This window comes from Callithrix jacchus, chromosome 14 (genome assembly GCF_049354715.1).
Source record: "Callithrix jacchus isolate 240 chromosome 14, calJac240_pri, whole genome shotgun sequence".
Taxonomy (NCBI): domain Eukaryota; kingdom Metazoa; phylum Chordata; class Mammalia; order Primates; family Cebidae; genus Callithrix; species Callithrix jacchus.
The window spans coordinates 109,623,637-109,646,993 of NC_133515.1; the positions used below are offsets into that span (position 1 = coordinate 109,623,637).

At 43.9% G+C, this 23,357-nt stretch overlaps 1 long non-coding RNA gene across 1 annotated transcript; it reads right to left on the reverse strand.

Annotated features, from left to right (window-relative positions):
- Positions 1-1,032: 1,032 nt before the first annotated feature.
- LOC118147183 (uncharacterized) lies at positions 1,033-9,516 on the reverse strand. The gene is made up of 4 exons (XR_004733312.3): positions 9,327-9,516; positions 7,588-7,650; positions 6,741-6,808; positions 1,033-1,388 (listed from the first exon to the last, which is right to left on the reverse strand). It is a non-coding gene; the product is annotated as an uncharacterized LOC118147183 (long non-coding RNA).
- Between the last annotated feature and the right edge of the window lie 13,841 nt (positions 9,517-23,357).

The following is a 23,357-nucleotide window of genomic DNA, read 5'->3' on the forward strand; positions in this document are numbered from 1 at the left end:
TGTTTGTCAACTTTTGCTCCTGCTGCAGTTGCTTTTGCTGTCTTCATCATAAAATCTTTGCCTGACAGGTGTAGTGGCTCACGCCTGTAATCCTACCACTTTGGGAGGCTGAGGTGGGTGGATCCCCTGAGGTCAGGAGTTCAAAACCAGCCTGGCCATCATGTTGAAACCCCATCTTTAAAAAAAAAAAAAAAAAAATAGAAATTTTTGCCTGTGCCTATGTCCTGAATGGTACAGGTTGTCATTCAGGGTTTTAACAGTTTTGGGTTTTACATTTAGGTCTTTCATTTATCTTGAGTTGGTTTTTGTATATGGTATAAGGAAGGGTCCAGTTTCAGTCTTCTGCATATGGCCATTCAGTTATCCCAGCACCATTTATTGAATAGGAAATCCTTTCTCCATTGCTTCTTGCTGTCAGGTCTCTTGAAGATCAGATCATTGTAGGTATGCGGCCTTATTTCTGGGTTCCCTATGCTATTCCATTGGTATGTGCCCAGACACATTTTTAAAAGCCGTTGGGAAAGGTGCAGTTGCTAGTCATTTTGGTTTTCAGATTCCTTTTAAGATAAAGAAAAACTTCTCTCAGCATCTGACATGAAGGCGTGAGCACGAAAGGGAAAGCCCAGGGTTCCCTTCACATGCTGGGGGCTGACCTGCTTCCCTTCTCAGCTGGTAGCCAGTTCCAGCTCCAAGGGCCTTTTGTTGAATTTTCTATCTGGCTCATGAGAATGCAGGAGGCATGATTATAGAGTAAAGCTATGTCTTATTGGAATCTCTGCTAACACTTCACCTGATAATGCCGAGTGCTTCTCGTAGAGGTACTGGTCAAGAAGTGGACTTACGGTACCTTTTAAGCTAGAAGTCACTTTTGCACTTCAATTTTCTCTTCTCCAAAGCAGAGAGGATAATATCTTCCATTCTTATTTTAGAGCTTTATCAAGAGAGCAAAATGAGATAAAGTATCTGGACATGCTTTGAAAACTGTCATATTTAATAAAAATAATAAAATGTAGCATTGAAGTCCTAGGTGATAATTTGCATCTATCTCCAAACACTTAAAATGCTCTCAGGTGGAAGAAGGCTTAGAGCTCTCAGTGCCTCTTACCTGAGCATATTCAACTTGGAAACTGAGAAAACCAGGACGTAAACATAAGTTTAATGACAATTCAAGGTCACAGTCTATAGGAGTTATGATCTCTTTGACACTTGTCAAAAGGCAATATTTTGAGGGAAGTCTCATGTTTCATGGATTATAGGTTTTCGATACAAATCTGTGAGAAGTTCTTTGAACATTCTGAGTCTATTCAGAAAGTTGGGAAGTACTTTCAGATCCTTTTCAATGGAGAATAACATGAAAGAGCATGTTTACTTCTCATGTGGCTTTGCAGCTGGAGAGAGGGGAAAAAAAATAAAAGAGCGCTCAGGATATACGTTGGATACAAATAGACTTGTTTCCAGACAGCCAAGTGGTCGGATTTTATTAAAAGGGACCAGATGTTTCTAGGCAGTAGATGAATGTATTGGTTCATGTTTCATCCAAATCATGCAGAACCTTGAATATGCAATGTTACCAGATGGACCTGACCAGTATTCTTTATGCTAAAAACCCTTAACATGAGCTGAGGCCCATGTCTCAGAAAAGCACTTTGTGGAAAGGCAGATAAGCCCAACCAGGAGAGCCCAAGGAACTGATACTGGGCAGGAACCATTGGGAGGAACAGGTGATTCTTTTTGTAAATGGTCAGGGGAGGGAGAGGCATAGTCCTCCAGTCTGGGCACACAATGCAGAGAACGTGGTCATGTGTGGAAGACAGCAAGGACGGCAAGAAGGCTGGGAGATTCCGCAAAGTGGAAAGACAAAGTATGCAGTGAGGACAGAGAGGACATAAAGCAAGGATTCTGGGGATAAGTGACAGGCAGCCATACATGGTGTGTGCACAGGGGCACATGGTTCCAGTGAGGTCTGCCTAGAAGCAGAGGCACGGATTGTGCATGTGCATCGGATGTCAGGGACAGACATGTGCTAGAAGTGACAGGAGAAAGGCAGGGCCTGGGAAAGCAGAATATGGGGACAAATAAAAGTTACTTTTTGGGGTGGGGGGGATTCCACCTATTCCAAGGGCTGTACAGGATTCTTGACATTATTTAAATTTAACAATGATTTATACAATAAACATTATTATCTTTACTATCAGGGTGAAGAAAATGGAAGTAAAGATTAATTGCGAAAGTTAACCATGCATCCACCCGCCCTGGAAGAACACGTGAGACACAGTTGGTCTTGGGAAAATACCAATGTACTCATTTTATACCCTCTAGAAACCCACATTTCTGAACTCTCAATCCCCTTAGGCTGCTGGGCAGAAAAGTATCAATGAAGAGAGCTCTATTCATTTTATTAATCCCTGCTTGAAGATGACCTTGTTTTAACCTGTGCACGTATCTCTCTTTGACCCTTATTACTAAGAGAAGCAAGGAACAGTCAACCCATACCTATATTCTGAATTTCCACAATTCTTTCTTCGGGCTATATTTTCAGTATCTTGAGTTACTTTAGAAGCCAGTTTGGATTTTTTTTTGGTATTCTATTAATGTGGTAATATTTTGTCATATTTCAGCAGCACGGATTCACAGTAAGCATATCCATGGTTACACTGACCTCCATGTGACTAGTACACTGATGTCACTTATTTCAGTTTCCTAGCAGCACCTTCCACCCAGGAACCGATTTTTATGTAACTTAAGATACTGGCTGAGCTACTGTCACAAAGACATCCAAAAATACTGGGGCTTAAGTAAAACAGTTTATTCTCTGTGCATGAAAAGTTCACAGCTGAGTAAATGGTCAGGGATGTGGGTCAGTCGCCCTGAGATTTTGTGCATACAAGTTTTCTTCCAAAGTTACACAGATTACCTTAAGTAGGTTAGTTTCTTCTCTAGCGTTATTAATACATAGTTTTTCTTATATTTATTTATTTAGTTAGTTTTGAGACGGAGTCTCACCTGTCACCCAGGCTGGAGTGCGACGGCACCATCTCGGCTCACTGCAACCTCCACCTCCTGAGTTTCAGTGATTCTTCCACTCTAGCCTCCTGAGTAGCTGGGATTACAGGCACCTGCCATCAGGCTCAGCTAATTTTTACGTTTTTGTTGAGACAGGGTTTCACCATGTTGGCCAGTCTGATCTTGAACTCCTGACCTCAGATAATCCACCCTCCTCAGCCTCCCAAAGTGCTGGGATTATAGGCCTGAGCCACCATGCCCAGCCAATACATAGTTTTTTTTTGTTTGTTTGTTTTTAACAAGTCAATTATGTGTATTTCAAGGTTATTTTCAATTTACCTCACAGTAAACCACAAAGAACGACAAAGCCACATCCACTCACTGCCCTGTAAGCTGTGTACTATCAGAGGGGACTCTTGCCTGATGCAGTTGACACAGCTCACACTGATGTAGCATGTGATGGTATTTTGTGTGTGTATTATAAAATTACATATGAACCCATTACATATACACCCATGCATTTTATACACACACAGACACAGACACACAAAAACATACACACATCATCTGAAATGTTAGCTGATCTCGCATGTTAACTTGTTACCCTAATTCCATTGCCTATATTTTATGATTTTGCACAACCTTTATGGTGGGACATGAGGGATTCTATTTATTTTGAAATAGGCTTTGAAAGTTGAAATAGATCATAAGTTCTAACGGTATAAGAAAGTCGGGGTAAAAATAGAAAATGTCGCGGGCGGCCTGGTCTGGGTCAGTTTCCTGCTTGAATCAGAATTCAAAAAAGTCCTTCAATGAGGGGAAGGAAGGGCTTGGTATTTGGGATGTGGGAGGATACTAATGTATATGTACACACACACGTGCGCACATGCACAAGCATGTGGGGTGAACAATGAGGAGGAGAAATAGAATGAGACCCGAACAGGCTTTCAGTGAGCGGCTCAGTTGGAGAGGAAGCAGGGGGGAGGAGTAAGAACAAGGTTATTTTTTTTTCATGTTGGGTTGGAAACTGTTTCAAGGTTTGCTTTCTGCATTGGTGCTTTTATAGGAGAATTGGACTTTTGCACTGCTGTGAGAGCTCTGTAGCACCGTAGGAAAGAGAAGCGCCTACCTTCTCCAGAGGTGGGGACTGGAGAAGGACCACTTTGCAGAGGAAAGGGGTTAATTAATGGCTCAAGAAGTCAGGCAGTTTTCCCTCTTTTTTTTTTTTTAACCTCGAGGCAGCCCACTCTCTGTAAAGAACAGCAACTGGAGCCAATCTGGATTCCAAGCTCTGCACGACGCGTTCTGTGACCCCGAGGCATCTAATGGCGTTCCCTGAATTTCTTCATCTGTCAAGTGACCTTAAAAATATTTCCCAACCTGTTCTACAGGGCAACCTTGAGGAATGAAAGAGAAAATAGGTTTAAAAGTCTCTGGAAAGTTGTTAAAATAAACCTGTAAACTCTTATCTGCACGTGTTTCTCTGTATTGAACAGCCACTCATTTCATCTGTGTCTCTGTAGTAAGTATTAATAGAACACGGGCATGAACAGAGGAGGTGCTCAAGTCAATACTTCCTGAGAGAAAAACGAAAGGAACCATCAGAGAGTCTTTCAGGAGCTGCAGTGTTCATTTCCAGGGGCAAGGGTGAAAATACTTCCCTCAAACACAGGCCTACGAGAGAAAACAGGCGCAGGAGAAATGCTTTGGAAGTTCCGTCTTTTTCAGAAACAAGTTTCAGGAGGTAATGTCCCAATTCCAATTTCATTATACCCTGGAATTTGTGGTTTCTGACGACACCTACTCCAGGTTTTGATACCTACTTTAAAAGAGGCGGCTCTTGCATTTAATCACAGCAAACCTTAAGAAAAAATATATCGTATTATTTTAATAGGCAGACACACCTATGTTAAATGAGCAAATATCTGCAGGATGAATACCTGAAGAAAGAATATGGTCTTAAAAAGGTAGGAATCTTGTAAAGATACTAATGAAAACACGTTTAAAGAAGATGACCACAGGAGAAAGACTTCTGTGTTTCTTATTTCCCCTGAAAGTTGATAAACTGAATTGCAGCGATAGTTTTGAGGTCTTAATTCCATCCACATTTTCCCATATTTGGGAAGTAATATATGACGTAACTTATCTTCAAAACCTCATAGGTAGTTTCTATAAATCTACCTAAGCACTATCCTCTTCGTAAAAACACGTTGAAGGCAAAGGGAGCTCTGTGTATGCATGTATTCATTAACTGACGCTTTTCTTTTGGTTACAGGTAAAAGAAACACCTCATTATCCTCTCAAGTGCTCCTGTACAGTGAGCAGTGCCTCCCACAGTGTAGTCACAGAAGTTAGAAAAACTATGTTTCTCCCCTGGGATTGTTTCTGTAACTTCTGTAACTTGGGCTTCCCACAGAAGGGCAGGATGGCCTTTTGGGTTCCTGGCTGGAAATGTCAGATAAGGCTCCAAAAACCAATTTTCTGAATGAACTCCAATCCCATGGAGTCTAAATCCATGCCTCGATTTGGTGGCACCCCGGCCCCCTGGGAGAGAGGGGCCTTTGTCCCAAGGAAGACAAAGCCTGGTGCATTCTCCCAGGGATGGCTCAAGGCAGAGAGTTCACCAGCTCTTGTTGTTTCTCCTGAGTCTGGACAAGGGGCTTTCTGTACCTGTGGCTGACAGGCAGGAAAAGGGTCATCTTTCCAGCACAGTGCTGGGGCTGTGGGAGGATGTGTAAAGTGCACTTAAAAAAATAATCATTAGAGGCCTGTAGTAGGTGCCCCCTTTTGGAATGTTAATGCTGTGATGGCTGATTGAGGGGAGAGAAGTGTGGGGTTTCAGATCTTCTTCTCTGCTTCAAACACAGGCTCACTCACAACAGCTGGAAAGGGCTCTTTTGTAGACAGATGTTTGGCTTTTGTTGTTGGAGCTGATGTGTCTTTGCTTTGCGACATGAGCTCTTTCCTCACTCAGCTCCATGGCAGGAATGCCGAAGAGTCAGTGAGCGGGGTTTTCCTGTCTCTCTCTCTCTCTCTCTCTGCTTTGTTTCTGTATTTTAATTTTAACTTGACCTGAATAGTTATTCCACACAGTATGCAGTAAACATTGTTTGAAATTTTACTGACTACTACACACATGGTAATTCGTAAAACAGTCTCTTAGGCTTCTTAACCTTAAGTTACATCACTTGTTGTTCGGCGCATACGTGTTAATAAGGTGTAAGCTCTGGACTCCAGCCTGGATCCCTCTCCCTGAAGCTCTGCTTTCTCATGGAGTTTAGAAAATTATTTGCCGAGCCTTCAAAGGCATTCATAATGCTCACGATGGAAGATACTTACAGGTGTTGGGAATAGAATGACAGCGCTTGTAGAACCGGGAGAGTTCGTTCTTCACATCTTCTCTGTGTTAACGCTTTCATTTGTGATTGTTAAGATGTTCACAACTTTTAGTAAAAGAAGTATTGACACAATCTGTGTATCAGTGGAGTTTTCCTTAATATGAGCAACGGAGTTATTAAAATGCTCAGTTAAAATCCGTAATCTCCAGTTCCATTTTGCAGACACGTTTTTTCGCCTCTCCAGGGTGTGAGGTGATGCTCCAGGCTATCTGGGGGCTGCTGCTTCGGTAAGGGGTACACGCTAGTTTCAACTCTGCCCTCACTGCTCTAAACAACTTTAGAAATTCTGGTTCAGACTCAGTTAACAAGCGGGAGTCAAATAAGAAAAGAGTAACTTACATTCATGATCTCTCTTTGAATGGCTTTTCCTTAGCAGCACAGGCAAGTCCACGTGGGATGACGCTTTGCTGTCACAGAGGGCGTTTATAAAAATATGACCGAGACATAAAAGAAAATCTTAAAAGTGATTACACAACTGGCAATTAGTGCTCAAAGAATAGCATTTGAGGCATGCATACAATTTTTCACAGGAGGACTTGGATTACTTGGGTTGATAATTAAAGGAAGGTTCGTTTACAAAGAAAAACTTTGAAGCATATCATGTTCTTCTTTATTTACTTAGTCAGCATTTTCTAGGCACTCACATGAATTCAGGGCTACTTTTCATCTTTTGTGACTCCTTATCTCCCCCACTGAACTGCAGGCTTAATAACAACCCCCGAGCATTTAAGCACTGGAAGGGGGTGTCAAGTCCACCGGGTTCAATACTCTAATTTCATTCAGAGGAAACTGAGGCTCTGAAAAATAAGTGGCTTTTGAGGTTCAAGGTGGAAATTATTGGCAGAATCAGTGCTTTTTCCTTTATGTTTCTTTTCATTACTCACTAACTCGTCCTAACACTATTTCTTTCTTTTTTTTTTTTTTTTTGATCTTAAATTGATTTTACTGGGAATAAAATCACTCAGTACAGAAAAGTATAACAGAGGAAATAAAGATCATCACAATTTCTATTACCTGAAGATTATATGCTTAAGGTGTTTGGTATATTCTTCTGTAATTTTTATGCATACATGTTTTTTAAATAAAAATTAACCCTGCATATAAACCAAACAACATTATTTAGCTAACAAAAGAAGAATAAATATAAGTTTTTCCCTAGATCCTTAACACTATTTCTACTGTATACCTTTTCCTCTTGGGATTTTGCCCAACGGAAAGCTTTTGAGTTGACAAGTGGTTCCTCTAGATTCTAGAATTATAAACCAGTAAGAAGGCAGATGGTTAGATTTTAGAGAGGGGGGGGGTTTCTTTTGTTTTTTTGTTTTGTTTTGTTTTGAAGAGTCTCCTTGCCATTCTAATAACATGCACATTTTAACTAGTCTTCCTGAGACACCACTCTCTAATGTTGCATTCAGCCCTACGAAGTGGGAATGCTGAGATTTCTAACGTTGTGGTGATCGAAGCTCTGTGTACGTGTTTGTGTTGTGTGGTGTGTGTGTGCAGGTGTGTGGGCCTCTGTGTGGTATGTCTGTGTGTGTGCCTGCATGCAGGTGTGTGCACATGTGCATATGGCACTGTGGCTGCCCTTTCTAGAAGAAGACGGAGGCAACTACTTTCTCCCAGGGATCAGGAACTCCTGTGGGATGTGGCACAAAAAGCTCAGGTCCAGCAGGAGGCTGGGCAAGCCCTTCTACCTGGGCTGGGCTGGCTGAAGACATGGCCCTGTGTGTCTCAGTGATATGTATAAAACTTTGAGGGAGGTCTCATGCCCAGTGAATTAGATCTACATTGTTTTCAGACATTTTTCTTTCTTTTAAAACATTTTTTTAGGGCTGGGTGCGGTGGCTCAAGCCTGTAATCTCAGCACTTTGGGAGACTGAGGCAGGTGGATCAGGAGATCAAGAGATCGAGACCATCCTGGTCAACATGGTGAAACCCCGTCTCTACTAAAAATACAAAAAATTAACTGGGCACGGTGGTGCATGCCTATATCTCAGCTACTGAGGAGGCTGAGGCAGAATTGCCTGAACCCAAGAGGCGGAGCTTGCGGTGAGCCGAGATTGCACTCCAGCCTGGGTAACAAGAGCGAAACTCCATCTCAAAAAAAAAAAAAACAAAAAAACCACATTTTTTTAATTAAAAAAATTAGAGATGGGGTCTTGCTATGTTGACCAGACTGGTTTTGAACTCCTGGCCTCAAGTGACCCTCCTGCCTGGCCTTGCAAAGTGCTGGGATTACAGGCATGAGCCACCTTGCCCGCTGTGTCAAAATATTTGAAGTACTATAATTTAGAAAGCTAACCTTGTGGTGAGGCATAGTGGCTTACGCCTGTAATCCCAGCATTTTGGGAGGCTAACACAGGTGGATCATGAGGTCACGAGATCGAGACCAAGAGATGGGTGAAACTCCGTCTCTACTAAAAATACAAAAATTATCTGAGTGTGGTGGCATGTGCCTATAGTCCCAGTTACTTGGGAACCTGAGGCAGGAGAATCTCTTGAACCCAGGAGGCGGAGGTTGCAGTGAGCGGAGATCACGCCATTGCACTCTAGCCTGGGCAACAGAGCAAGAGTTCGTCTCAAAAAAAAAAAAAAGAAAGAAAGAAAGAAAGAAAGAAAGAAAGCTAACCTTAGATAGCCTACAGCTCGAGCACAGGGTGTAGACAGGCGGATTTTGTTGTAACATAAGGAAAAGTTTTCTAAACTCTAGAATTTTGTTTAAAAAAAATGAACTTCTTTGTGAATTTATTAATTGGTTATCGTTAAGGTTTTGAGAGGCAAAGATAAGGTTTGCCTTAGAGATGTTTTAGAATAGCGTTCTGCACTGGGTGGGGGCTCTGTCTGGTGATCTCACTACAGCCGCTTCCTGGGTCCCTGTCCTAACACAGCAAAGCAGGCCCCACGCCCAGCCCACAAAGCACGCACCTGCAGGGTCAAAGAGAAAGAGAAACCCCACTGCAGCCTGCCTGCCGTCAAAATCGGCCTCCAGCAAGCAGAGAGGTCTCGCTCAGCCACATTCCTGCCAGCTCCGGGGTGACAAGCTCGGTGGCGGTGGATCAAAAGGGTCCTGCCTGGCACATGCAGATGGTCTCCAGCACGGTCCCATGGACGGAATGAGAATTGGAAGGATTCCAAATATATGTTCTTCAGGCTACCATGTGAACCGACATTCGAATTCCCAGGCTCTTAACATTCTTCCTAGCTTGGCACTGTGTCACAGTGGTCATAACCCCCAGAGCGGTCATTCTGATGAACACCGTCAGCACCAAAGCCGTAACCGTGGCACCGTCTAGATCCCAGGTCTGAATCATCCCTGAGGCTGTAGGAGCAATGGGTACCCATTGCCCAGTGCTTCTTTGGTTAGTGATCGATAACATCAGCATGACCTAGGAGAGTCTTTGGCTCCTCTATTTTATTACTATATGTTACAATACATCGTGTATTATAGTATTTTTATATTATATGCTATGATGATATAGTATTCTACTTTTATTTATATTACTTGAGTTATTGTATTACACATGATCATGTCTTATTATACTATAATATCTATTATATTATCGTATTATTTTAACACCTGAAGAATGAGGATATGCTGTAAGGAAAAGCTATACAGTCGCTCTGTCGGAGCTCTGCAGGGTGAAATAATGGAAGGAAGGTAACCAGGTCCTTTCACCGGAGCATCTGCACACCCACACACTGGCCAGGAAGGACGAATGACCTGCATCACGCTGGCCTCATGATGGGCTGGAGACGGGTGGAGCCTCAGAGGAACTTTTTCTCTAAGGGTCCCCGTGCTGAGGTCTGCAGTGCTGCCTGGAGAGTACATTGCTGATCTGGGTCACATTTTCATCAGTGAAGGTGGCAGGTTCTGTGAGGGCCACTGGCCTCTATTAAATTGTCTGTTTCAGAACCAAGAGGCCTAAATCTTTATACATTCGATTCACCATCTCTTTACAGTTTCTTTCTGTGCCTCCTTGGCTTTCTCCTTCTTCCCCATATGTCTCCTTTCTCTTCTCACCTGCCCACTCCCACTGGTGGTCTTTCCTTCCCCTGCCCTCCTGATCCTCCCAGGGCATGCTGAGGACCCTACCTCAGTCACTGATGCCTCAGAATGCTGCTGTGTCCAGCTCTCCAGGGGCCCGAGGAAACCCACTTTGAGCAGAAACTTCATGTCTCATCCTGAAAAGGCAAATGCCTTCCAGCATGATTTATTTGATTCTCATGGCTCTCATTGTATAACGTTTTGTGACGCACAGTGTGTGTCTCCCTCATTAATGCAACCTGAGTGTCCACCAGCACTGGACTCTCATCAGACTGTCTCTGCCATGTCACATGTGCAAGCAGCCCGTGTTGACAGAGAAAGACTTGAATTCAACAGTCGTAGCTAGAATGTCCCTAGGCTTCTCACACAGAAAGAGAGAAAGAAAAAAGAGAAAAGGAAAAAAAGGAAGGAATGAAGGAAGGGAGGGAGGGAGGGAAAGGAAGGAAAGAAGAAAGGGAGCAAAGACAAAGAAAGAAAGGAGATAGAGATCTGAATTTCACAGCCTTAGCTTGTCCCTGTGCTTTTCACACAAGAAAGAATGAAAAAGACAGAGAAACAGAAAAGGTAGTGAAAGGAGAACTTTAGTAATAAATTTTTAGTTCAACATTAATCCAGTCTTTTGTGAAGAGTAAAAAGAAATGTATCTCTATACTCTGCCACTGTAGATCAGGCTTAGTAAGCAAAATGATCTCTTTAAAAACTCTTTGCTGTGCTGATAGGGAGGGCTGCATAGTTTCTTCTAAGACAATGCCAGACTCCATGTAGCCTGGGGTCCAGTGACTGTGATGTACTTTACCTTCACTTTGACGAAGACTTCAGTCCTTCTGGATGGAAAGTATGAGAGGACTTTCAAGCACTTCACAAATACTTCCTTCTGATGATGCCTTTCTATTCTGAAAGTATCAGAAAAAGCATCTTTTCCAAACAGTGTGCATGCAAGGTCAAGACAGGTGGAGCACGTGCAGCCCCAGAGGGCTTTGAGCCCAGCATGCCTTTAATATGGGCCTTTTTAGCAGAGGGGTTTGCAGATCACGTGGAGACACGGAAGCATCAGCACGGACCGGGCCCGTATCACAGCTTGCTCAGAAGTCTCCAGAAGGCCGGAGAGAGAAAAAGAAAAGTTAAATAGGGTGCCAATCATCAACCGAAGAAAGGCAGGTGCGCTTGATGTGTTACTGGGTGGTTCTGATTCCTGTCCCAGGACAGGTGCAGCGGATGCCCACAGACCCCTCTTCACACACCCCCCAGGGCTTCGAGGTTCTCCCGCATCCAGGGCCTGCTTTGAGCCCAGCATGCCTTTAATATGGGCCTCTTGGTTCTGCTCCTTTCCTTCCCACCTCACTCTATTCCTTCATGAAATGCTCCTAATGAATATTTTGAGATAATCCAGATATTTAGTTTCCTCATAAGTATATTTTAAGAATGCCTTCCATGACTTCTCTGAGCTCCTACTTAAAAAATGCTGCCAAACTCCTATTCCTTGAACACCACCACCTTCTCCTATGTTCGTATTAACAAAAAAGATACTTTTTTCAAGAATTATAATAACATTACAGATTTAAAGAAAATCTCCAGTGTCCTACTCAGTTCAATCCAGCTTGTTGTAGCCCACATCCATTTGTGTAAAGGAACAACACCATTGCGTTTCCAGATGCATAACTTTTCCGAGAATATGGAAAATAGACTCTAAGAGCAAAGCGCATGCTTTCCCTCAGCACAAACTTTTTCTCTTTACTTTTGTTGTACTCTTTACTTTTTCGCTTAGAGTAAGACAAAGCCTGTCCAAAGCTTAGCACAGTCAGAGAAAACTAACTTGGAAACACATTTCACAGTAAGTGGCAGAGGCGGCTCTTTCCCTCTCTCAAATCCTAGCCTCGGGGTTTCTTAGAATTAGGTTGACTGTGTCTTTGGGGAGGAGGAACCTTCCACATTCCTGCTGAAGCCTTTGGACCCTCCCTTTTAATCCTTTCTCAGGTGGCACAAGTCACAGAGACAAAGAGGGCCTCTGCCTAAGAGCACGCTCCCTCTTGCCCCAGCGAGATGCCTCCTGACAGTGTCTGATGGCTTCAGGTGCTGGGCTGAAGTGGCCTTCAGATTTCACAAGGTCCTTTGGGTTCCCGGTGCTCTGCTGGTGCCTTCTTTGCTCTCACCTTGTGTCTAGGAAAGGCCGTCTTTGTGAGAAAAAGACCCTATCATTTCAGTGAATTTCTTTAAATGGCCGTGTTTGAGCTGCTCTTCCCCAAGTGGTAAAGCCCAAGGCACACACTCTTCTCTGCCATGGGGGACGCGGATTCTGCAGCATCCTTCTCAGAGGTAAATGAAAAAATGTGGGTTGCAGATTCTTAAAGGAACTTCTGCGAATTTTTTAAAAAGAAAACAAAATCAGGGTAGATCAAGCAGGGACCACATGCGTTATGGTTTCAGGGGTGTAAACACTTGGTCCACACTCTAGCCTACTGTGTGATCTCAGGGAATGCTTTGTATCCTCTCTGGGCCTTGGTGTTTTCACCTATAGACTAGGCCAGGTAAAGGAGAAATTCCCACACCATTTTATAGTCCGCAAATGGTATTGGTCTGTAAAAATATCAAACCTCCTCCTTTCCTGGCAGATGATGATGACCTGAATTCTATCATGCCCTCATGGGAATATGATGAAGCGTCTCTGAACCAAAGAGCCGGTGCTGGGTGCCTCGGGGGTGGTTCTGTGTGACTGGAGGAACTTTAGGATGATCCCTCTTCCTCTTCCCTCGAACTCTATGTCAAAAAGCGCACAGAGTTTGCTGGTTTTTCCAGGCCGGTGAGCCAATACATTACATTGCATGGGATTTCAGTTAATAGTCTGTAGTTTTCATTTTGGAGACCAAACATTTCAGATTCCGGAGAATTCCTATCTGGCGCTGTAGGATAATTTGCATGTACAGAGGGAAGTATGACAGTGAGGCGAGTGACATGTGTCTATCAAGAGCAGGGTAGGAAATCCCTTCCTCCTTGGACTCACAGCGCTCCCGTCCTAACCTGCCCTCGTCAGTCCACCAGGGGGCGCTGCCTCACTGACAGGGGAGGGCGGTGCGGCGCCCATCACTTGACTGACGCCAGCCCAATGGCAGGTGTCGGCCCCAGGCCTCCAGGGCTGTCTCCAGGGCCTGGTGTTGGATCTATTAGGAGAAAACGTTTTTGAAAAGTGCAAATACAGCATTTTGATTGAAAAAGGGTTTTCACAGCTATAATAATAGCAAAGGACAGCATATCCATCATAACGGCATTCTGGTATATACAAGCTTCCTTAGGTTTACAAAGAGGTTTGGAAAATAGGGAACGCACTGCCTAAAATAACGTTGTCCACCTTGAAAATTTTCTGCCAGCTCTTTCCCCAGTCAAGTCCCTCACAAGTAACCCGGGTCGGTGGACAGTACACAGGAATCCTGGCTTTTTTTAATCTTAATGATGACATTTGGTCCTGTCTGAGAACAGTCAGATTTCATGTCATTCTCAAGCCTGCAGATTCTAAGTTTGAAATCATAAAAATACCACGATTTCCCATAATTTTAATGTACGATAAAATATTTACATGATACAAAGAAAAGCACGAATAATCTACACGGCTTGTGGGTCGGGAGAATCAGAACTGAAATGGCTGGAAGTTCTAGAAGGCCGTTTTCAAAAGCAAACGAACGAGCAATACGTTCCCTACTCCCTAACTTGTTCTGACCTTAGCAGTATCAAATGCACGGTTTCCCTTTTGGCAAATCTTGTAGACAGTGAAAATAAACATCTAAGTACTCTGTGGAAAAAAAGCGAATTTGTTTGTTACTTTGAAACGCACGTTTTTCAGGTGTACGCTTCACTTTTTTCCCACACTAAGTGATTTAAGCTGGGCCATGTCTGACTTAAAAGAATTTAACAGAAAATCCAAACCTTGGCTTATCAGGATACCACAGAGAACTTACTTCTGAAAGTTTGGACATGTGGAAATTCGTTTTTAATTTTAATGTCCAATTCATACCAATTGCATTGTTTTCGAAAGTAATAAAAATAAGCATCGTGAAAAATACAGGTTGTCTATCTTTCTTTTGTTCCCCAACTTCTGTGACCCAGCCATCTTACCTGATATACCTTTCTTCTTCTCTTTTCACACACCCTGGATACGTGTGTGTGTGTGTGTGTGTGTGTGAGAGAGAGAGAGAGAGAGAGAGAGGGGAGATGCCTAAGGAAAAGATCACATAGCAAAGACAAAGCATAGTTGGGTTTATTTCTGGCATTGGTTTAGAACCTGGATCTTTATTTTCCTAATGTAAAAGAATTAGACCCAGTAGTCTGCAATATTCCTTCCCAAACTCAATCTCACTGGATCTATGAAAATTAATGTTGTATAATTGCATGACCACTCTGCTGTGGTACCAGCAGCAGGCTAGCTCTGGAAGTCTGGTAAGTCTGTTGAATGAACCACCACTGCTGGGTCTATAAGCTCTAACGTTGTGATTGCCTGTGAGCAATCCTTCTCTCTCTCTCTCCTCTCTCTCTCTCTCTCTCTCTCTCTCTCTCTCTCTCTCTCTCTCTCTCTCTCCCCCCCTCTCTCCCTCTCTCCTGCCTATATTAAATCATGTTTCAAAATAACACTGCTCTTCCCTTGCTGCTTCTATTGCACAGGAGCTCTTAAACTTCAATAATTCTTGCTTTCCGCCACCATATTTTATTTTACAAATCTAATATATGTACACTAAATTCAAGACTTTGTTCTGATGGATCTTGAAAAGAAGGTAGCATGAGTTAGTGAATAGCCCGAGAGTCAAGAGAGGTGTCAGGAAAACACAAACGTGACTCACCGTGTGAACCTGTGTAAGTTTGGAGGCCTCCAATTTCCCAAATGTACATATCGACAGTGCTGACCCCTCCACAGCAATGCACGCCTAACAACAGAGAATCCATCTTTCAGCGGAGATTTGGGGCTGGAAAAAAAGACATGACTCTAGGTCATTTATTTCTTGCCATTTTCTGTATTTTCTTAAAAATGTATCTTTAAATACTAAAAAGATAAGGCAAATATGATTGTAGAGATGAGGAAATCCTGTGAAATTATTTCTGTGCCGAAAACACCTAGTGGTTAAGAAGCAGTATGAACATTGCATACTAAGTGGGTACTTGTTTGTCATTCCCTGTGACAGAATTTTAGGTAATTTGAAATAATACAGTGCATACCATACCTAAAGAGGGGTTCTAAGCCCATTTCGAACCATTCTTGCCATCCATTTAAGAAATAAACTTAATAATATTTGGCCATTTAAAAAAAATGCACAGGGGCCAGGGGTGGTACCTCATGTCTGTAATCCCAGCACTTTGGGCAGCCACAGGGGCAGATCACCTGAGGTCAGGGGTTCAACACCAGGATGGCCAACATGGTGAGGCCCTGTCTCTACTAAAAATACAAAAAAAAATTTAGCCAGGCATGGTGGTACATGCCTGTATTTTCAGATACTCACAAGGCTGAGGAGGAGAATCACTTGAACCCAGGAGGCAGAGGTTGCAGTGAGCTGAGAGCACACCAGCACACTCCAGCCTGGGCAACAGAGTGAGATTAATCTCAAAAAAAAAAAAAAAAATTGCACAGACCTGTCTTGCTATTTTTCCATATAGATTGAGAATAGAGCAGAATTTGGCCTCAGAATGCTTATTCTTGATCTCTCATACATTCTAATGGTTTATTAAGAAACAAACAAAGGAAACGAATTGTTCTATTCTTTTGGAACTTGGAAATTAAAGTAAACCAAATAACTATTCCAGGTGCATGAAACCCAAGTGCGAATGTCTGAGACCACAGTCAGAGGTTGGCTACCCTGCAGTGTGGCTATAAGAGCTGAATATATATTAAAAACTAATATAACCTAGGCTGTTAATTTCTTTTTGCATGTCACTGTTTATTTCATTCCTCCTGCCTTTCTCCCTTCCTCTTTTTCTTTTTTTCTTTGTTTAACCAAGAAGTTGGTTTTGGATTCTATTAATTCAGAGTAAATAGCAGAAAGAACTGTAAATCTTTTTGGCATGAATATTCTCAAAACCCCAAGACCTTACGGAAATTTAGAGGTTTTGGGGAAGAGGTGAAAATAACAGAGAAAAAGATTTGCAGGATATGAATATATATATATATATATATATGTGTGTGTGTGTATGTGTGTATATATGTGTGTGTGTATATATATATGTGTGTGTGTATATATATGTGTGTATATATGTGTGTGTGTATATATATGTGTGTGTATATATATGTGTGTATGTGTATATATATGTGTGTGTATATATATGTGTGTGTATATATGTGTGTGTGTATATATGTGTGTGTATGTGTATATATATGTGTGTGTGTATATATGTGTGTGTATATATGTGTGTGTGTATATGTGTGTGTATATATATGTGTGTGTGTATATATGTGTGTGTATGTATATATATATATGTGTGTGTATATATATATGTGTGTATATTCACACATATATATATATACACATATTCATATCCTGCAAATCTCCTCATATATATACATGGAGAGAGAGAGAGAGAGAGATGAGGTCTTGCTCTGTCACCAGGCTGGAGTACAGTGGCATAATCTTGGCTCACTGCAATCTTAACCTCCCGGGTTCAAGCAATTACCATGCCTCAGCCTCCCCAGTAGCTGGAACTACTCCTGAGTGGCTAGGCATGCACCACCATGCCTAGCTAATTTTTTGTATTTTAGTAGAGATGGAGCTCCACCATGTTGGCCACGTTGGCCAAGATGGTCTTGATCTCCTGACCCAGTGATCTGCCTGCCTAGGCCTCCCAAAGTGCTGGGATTACAGGTGTGCCCAGCGAGGATGTATTTTTTGATGTATAATCTGAATCCGTTTTCTATACTGGGGAGTTCTTACCAATGTATGTGATTCTAAGTAGGAGGCAGACAGCATTTCCTATTACAGAAGAAAAAAGAGAAGGCCCGTTTTTCTGTTGTCAAGGAAGTTTTGGCAAGGGCCCCAGGAGCAACAGCCTGAGGCAGTGGTGGGGGCTTGGTAGCCTCCCCTGTCCCTCCCAGGCCAGGGTCTCCTGCCTGTGCTCCTGAAAGCCTTGCCTCCCTTTGGTCCCTCCCATCGTGGCCTGCCTGGGTCTGCAGTTTTATGGGTCATTTAGCAACTTAACCAAGCAAATTTAAGAAAAAATAAAATCAGCTAATATTAACCTTGCGGCTGGTAAAGAAAGACAATGGGGTCTATTAGAGAAACAAGTTTGGCTTTTATATACGACCAACACTGCACACGTGGGTGTTTCTGGAGAACAGTATGCTAGCCCCTACCGAGCCCAGCCTGAATCCACAATCAGTACCTCCAATGGGTCCTCAGTACCCAGCAATTATGGCAGTTCCATGACCAAGAAATTCTCCACTATCAAGAACCTCTTTGTACCCTTGAGAGTTTTCATTTACATGGGTAATATCTATTGGAATTAACTGCATTAAGAATTAAAACTGAGACCTGTTGGAATATTTATTTATTATAAACCCATGACATATTAACACAACATGTTTTTATGAAAATTTAGTGAGAAGAACAGCATCTAGGTTTGGGAATCTCTTTCTCATCAGGCTGAATACAATGTAGCTGGGTCCTCAAATCTCCTCCATCGATTTGTTGCAACAAATAGTTAGGTTGAAGTAGATTCGGCAAGATGTGAGGAGTATTTTAACAGCGTTTAAAGATACCTGTGTATATTCTTCTCTGATATTACAAAGAAACCTGAAGAATATGAATTTCTGAAAAGGTTAGTTGCAGCGAAGAATCTGGAACCACATCAGTGAACCTGTTTTCCTTCAGTGCACTGGTCTACCACGGACTTTGAATGGATCTTCCACCTATGTGAGATTTCATAACATCATGCATTGGCCCCTTAGAAAATGTTGGTTCACTGAGTTATCCAGATTTTTCACATGACTGCATACTTCATTATCCAATGGCAAAAATATTCCACACTAGTAATTATCACTGCTCATCTCATCCATCTCATCAGGAACACCTTTAAGTGTGGAGACACTGTCAGGCTCAGATGAACAGATACAAGTTTTCCATGTTTCTGGATTTCACTTGAAAGTTGAAATATTATCACTGGCAATAAACACAGCCAGTTGCTTTTTCTTGAAATGACAGGCTCACCTCATTCATTTTCAAGAAAATATCTACCACATCCTCAGGTGGGAGTAGCCAGTTTGTCTGTAAGACTTCCCTTCAAACAAAAACATTGTCGCATGAAAGGAGCCGCTAATTCCACTGGAAGCTCAAACACTTGTCAGGATCCTTTCCCTGACATGAGCCTGATAACTGTCATGCTCTGGCATGCAGCAGAAGTGCTCAGTGCATACCTAACACATCGCACAGAGGAGCAAAAAGATATGTACATAAGGGTTGACATTTACTCGTATTGATAATATTTATAGCTTCATCCTGAGTATTAAGGGGAACTGGAATATATGTATGTGTGTCTATGTATTTACTTGTTTTTTAACTGAAAAGGTGAGGCAGGAAGAACATGATGGCTGTTAGCAGAATTCGGTTCCACTGCCTCAATTTGGCTTGAACCAGCCGTTTTACTCACCATTGTTTTTGTACTGTTAGTGCAAATAACAATTTTATTATAAAAGTAGTTTGGACCAGGCATGGTGGCTTATGTCTGTAATCCCAGCACTTTGGAAGCCTGAGGCAGGTAGATCACAAAGTCAGGAGATTGAGACCACCCTGGTTAATACATTGAATTATGTATTAAAAATACATAATTAAAAATACCATCTCAATTAAAAATACAAAAAATTAGCAAGGTGTGGTGGCATGCACCTGTGTTCCCAGCTACTCAGGAGGCTGAGACAGGAGAATCACTTGAATCTGGAAGGCAGAGGTTGCAGTGAGCCGAGATCATGCCACTGCATTCTAGCCTGGGCGATGGAGCGAGACTCCCTCTCAAATAAATATAAATAAATAAATAAATAAATAAATAAATAAATAAATAAATAAAGTTTTGAATTCACAGATGTCTTGTAGAAGCCTTGGGCAACCCAGGGACCCGCAGACCCAGAGCGGCAGACACCTCCTCCTTCTCACTCATTTCTGTCTGGTAATCTGATTCCATGGTATTTAGATGCAATCTGGAGAGAACTCCCATCTGCACTGTGAGCCCAGCACTCTGACTGCTTCTAGAGCTACGGTGAAGATTTATTTTGTGTTAATGCTTAACTTCTTCATTTAGACTACCATTGAGGTAGACTAATAATATTTGTAAGTAAAGATTGGATTTTAGTTTACAATAGGAAAACCTATATAATATGATATGTTTATACATTTAATAATTAGTTAAAAATATGTGTTATTAAACAAATTAACATGGTAGAGACCATGTTAGGCATGTCTGAGTTGAAGCTTTCAAGAAACAAAAATTTCTATTAAAAATTTTCAATAGACATAGACTATAAGGTAGAACATTGTTTGAAAGAGTCGTGCTTTAACAAAACTGTTTAAATTTTTTGGCATACACACTGATCATTTTAAATAGCTTTTCCAAATGGGGACTATTTGACATTGTTCATATATACCAGCACCGGGGGGCCAGCAAACAAAGCCCGTGACCCGCTCCCTGACCACAAGACCTGTGCAAGACGTTTTGACAAGCAAGGAGCGATCATAGAAACTTCAGCTAGGGTTGGCCAAGCAAACACACAGGGCAGCCACCTTGAGCTAACTCTGTCAGTACTGCTGGATGCCTTGGTGAACAGCAGGATAGAGTGGGTAGATTTGGTCAAGGATGAAATTGAATGCATTGGGAATCATAATTCCCCTGAGTTACTCATCCTACTTTTTAAGAGACTTAAGACCATCTGGGGCTGCTTGAGGGATGTGAGGGTGGAGTGGGGCTTTCTTGTCACTGTGGGGCTACTTTGCCCTTGGGAGAGGTTCGGGCGTCTGGTAAGACGCTGGCGTAGGACTCCACTTACAAGAGGATGTATTTTCCCCCGGGAGGATTCGCGCTTGCAGTCACCATTGAAAACAGCTCCCGAACAGCTCAGTGATGATCCCTTTGACCCACCCTTCACTTCCTCGTTTTTAATGATTTTTTTACTCCTTGTATCAGTGGCAACCGGCTCAACCATGTATCCTCCCACATGATCTCTTCAGTCATTTTACTCTCTTCTGAAGTCAGGCATTCGGTCCTCCAACAAATATTTGAGACATTGGAAAGCTGGTCTTCCAGTAAGTTCCAGAACCTGAGACTTTTGCTGGATCCGGTAACCTGCCTGGGAGAGGAGAAACAGACAGATAGCGGTAACCTGCCTGGGAGAGGAGAAACAGGCAGGTAGCGGTAACCTGCCTGGGAGAGGAGAAACAGGCAGGTAGCGGTAACCTGCCTGGGAGAGGAGAAACAGGCAGGTAGCGGTAACCTGCCTGGGAGAGGAGAAACAGGCAGGTAGCGGTAACCTGCCTGGGAGAGGAGAAACAGGCAGGTAGCGGTAACCTGCCTGGGAGAGGAGAAACAGGCAGGTAGCGGTAACCTGCCTGGGAGAGGAGAAACAGGCAGGTAGCGGTAACCTGCCTGGGAGAGGAGAAACAGGCAGGTAGCGGTAACCTGCCTGGGAGAGGAGAAACAGGCAGGTAGCGGTAACCTGCCTGGGAGAGGAGAAACAGGCAGGTAGCGGTAACCTGCCTGGGAGAGGAGAAACAGGCAGGTAGCGGTAACCTGCCTGGGAGAGGAGAAACAGGCAGGTAGCGGTAACCTGCCTGGGAGAGGAGAAACAGACAGGTAGCGGTAACCTGCCTGGGAGAGGAGAAACAGACAGATAGCGGTAACCTGCCTGGGAGAGGAGAAACAGACAGGTAGCGGTAACCTGCCTGGGAGAGGAGAAACAGACAGGTAGCGGTAACCTGCCTGGGAGAGGAGAAACAGACAGGTAGCGGTAACCTGCCTGGGAGAGGAGAAACAGACAGGTAGCGGTAACCTGCCTGGGAGAGGAGAAACAGGCAGATAGCGGTAACCTGCCTGGGAGAGGAGAAACAGATAGCGGTAACCTGCCTGGGAGAGGAGAAACAGATAGCGGTAACCTGCCTGGGAGAGGAGAAACAGACAGCGGTAACCTGCCTGGGAGAGGAGAAACAGACAGATAGCGGTAACCTGCCTGGGAGAGGAGAAACAGATAGCGGTAACCTGCCTGGGAGAGGAGAAGCAGGCAGATAGCGGTAACCTGCCTGGGAGAGGAGAAACAGATAGCGGTAACCTGCCTGGGAGAGGAGAAACAGACAGCGGTAACCTGCCTGGGAGAGGAGAAACAGATAGCGGTAACCTGCCTGGGAGAGGAGAAACAGACAGATAGCGGTAACCTGCCTGGGAGAGGAGAAACAAACAGATAGCGGTAACCTGCCTGGGAGAGGAGAAACAGACAGATAGCGGTAACCTGCCTGGGAGAGGAGAAACAGATAGCGGTAACCTGCCTGGGAGAGGAGAAACAGGCAGATAGCGGTAACCTGCCTGGGAGAGGAGAGAGAAACAGATAGCGGTAACCTGCCTGGGAGAGGAGAAACAGACAGATAGCGGTAACCTGCCTGGGAGAGGAGAAACAGACAGATAGCGGTAACCTGCCTGGGAGAGGAGAAACAGACAGATAGCGGTAACCTGCCTGGGAGAGGAGAAACAGACAGACAGCGGTAACCTGCCTGGGAGAGGAGAAACAGATAGCGGTAACCTGCCTGGCAGAGGAGAAACAGATAGCGGTAACCTGCCTGGGAGAGGAGAAACAGACAGCGGTAACCTGCCTGGGAGAGGAGAAACAGACAGACAGCGGTAACCTGCCTGGGAGAGGAGAAACAGATAGCGGTAACCTGCCTGGGAGAGGAGAAACAGATAGCGGTAACCTGCCTGGGAGAGGAGAAACAGATAGCGGTAACCTGCCTGGGAGAGGAGAAACAGACAGATAGCGGTAACCTGCCTGGGAGAGGAGAAACAGATAGCGGTAACCTGCCTGGGAGAGGAGAAACAGATAGCGGTAACCTGCCTGGGAGAGGAGAAACAGACAGATAGCGGTAACCTGCCTGGGAGAGGAGAAACAGATAGCGGTAACCTGCCTGGGAGAGGAGAAACAGAGAGCGGTAACCTGCCTGGCAGAGGAGAAACAGATAGCGGTAACCTGCCTGGGAGAGGAGAAACAGATAGCGGTAACCTGCCTGGGAGAGGAGAAACAGATAGCGGTAACCTGCCTGGGAGAGGAGAAACAGACAGCAGTAACCTGCCTGGGAGAGGAGAAACAGACAGATAGCGGTAACCTGCCTGGGAGAGGAGAAACAGACAGATAGCGGTAACCTGCCTGGGAGAGGAGAAACAAACAGATAGCGGTAACCTGCCTGGGAGAGGAGAAACAGACAGATAGCGGTAACCTGCCTGGGAGAGGAGAAACAGATAGCGGTAACCTGCCTGGGAGAGGAGAAACAGATAGCGGTAACCTGCCTGGCAGAGGAGAAACAGATAGCGGTAACCTGCCTGGGAGAGGAGAAACAGACAGCGGTAACCTGCCTGGGAGAGGAGAAACAAACAGATAGCGGTAACCTGCCTGGGAGAGGAGAAACAGACAGATAGCGGTAACCTGCCTGGGAGAGGAGAAACAAACAGAGAGCGGTAACCTGCCTGGCAGAGGAGAAACAGATAGCGGTAACCTGCCTGGGAGAGGAGAAACAGAGAGCGGTAACCTGCCTGGCAGAGGAGAAACAGATAGCGGTAACCTGCCTGGGAGAGGAGAAACAGATAGCGGTAACCTGCCTGGCAGAGGAGAAACAGATAGCGGTAACCTGCCTGGGAGAGGAGAAGCAGGCAGATAGCGGTAACCTGCCTGGGAGAGGAGAAACAGATAGCGGTAACCTGCCTGG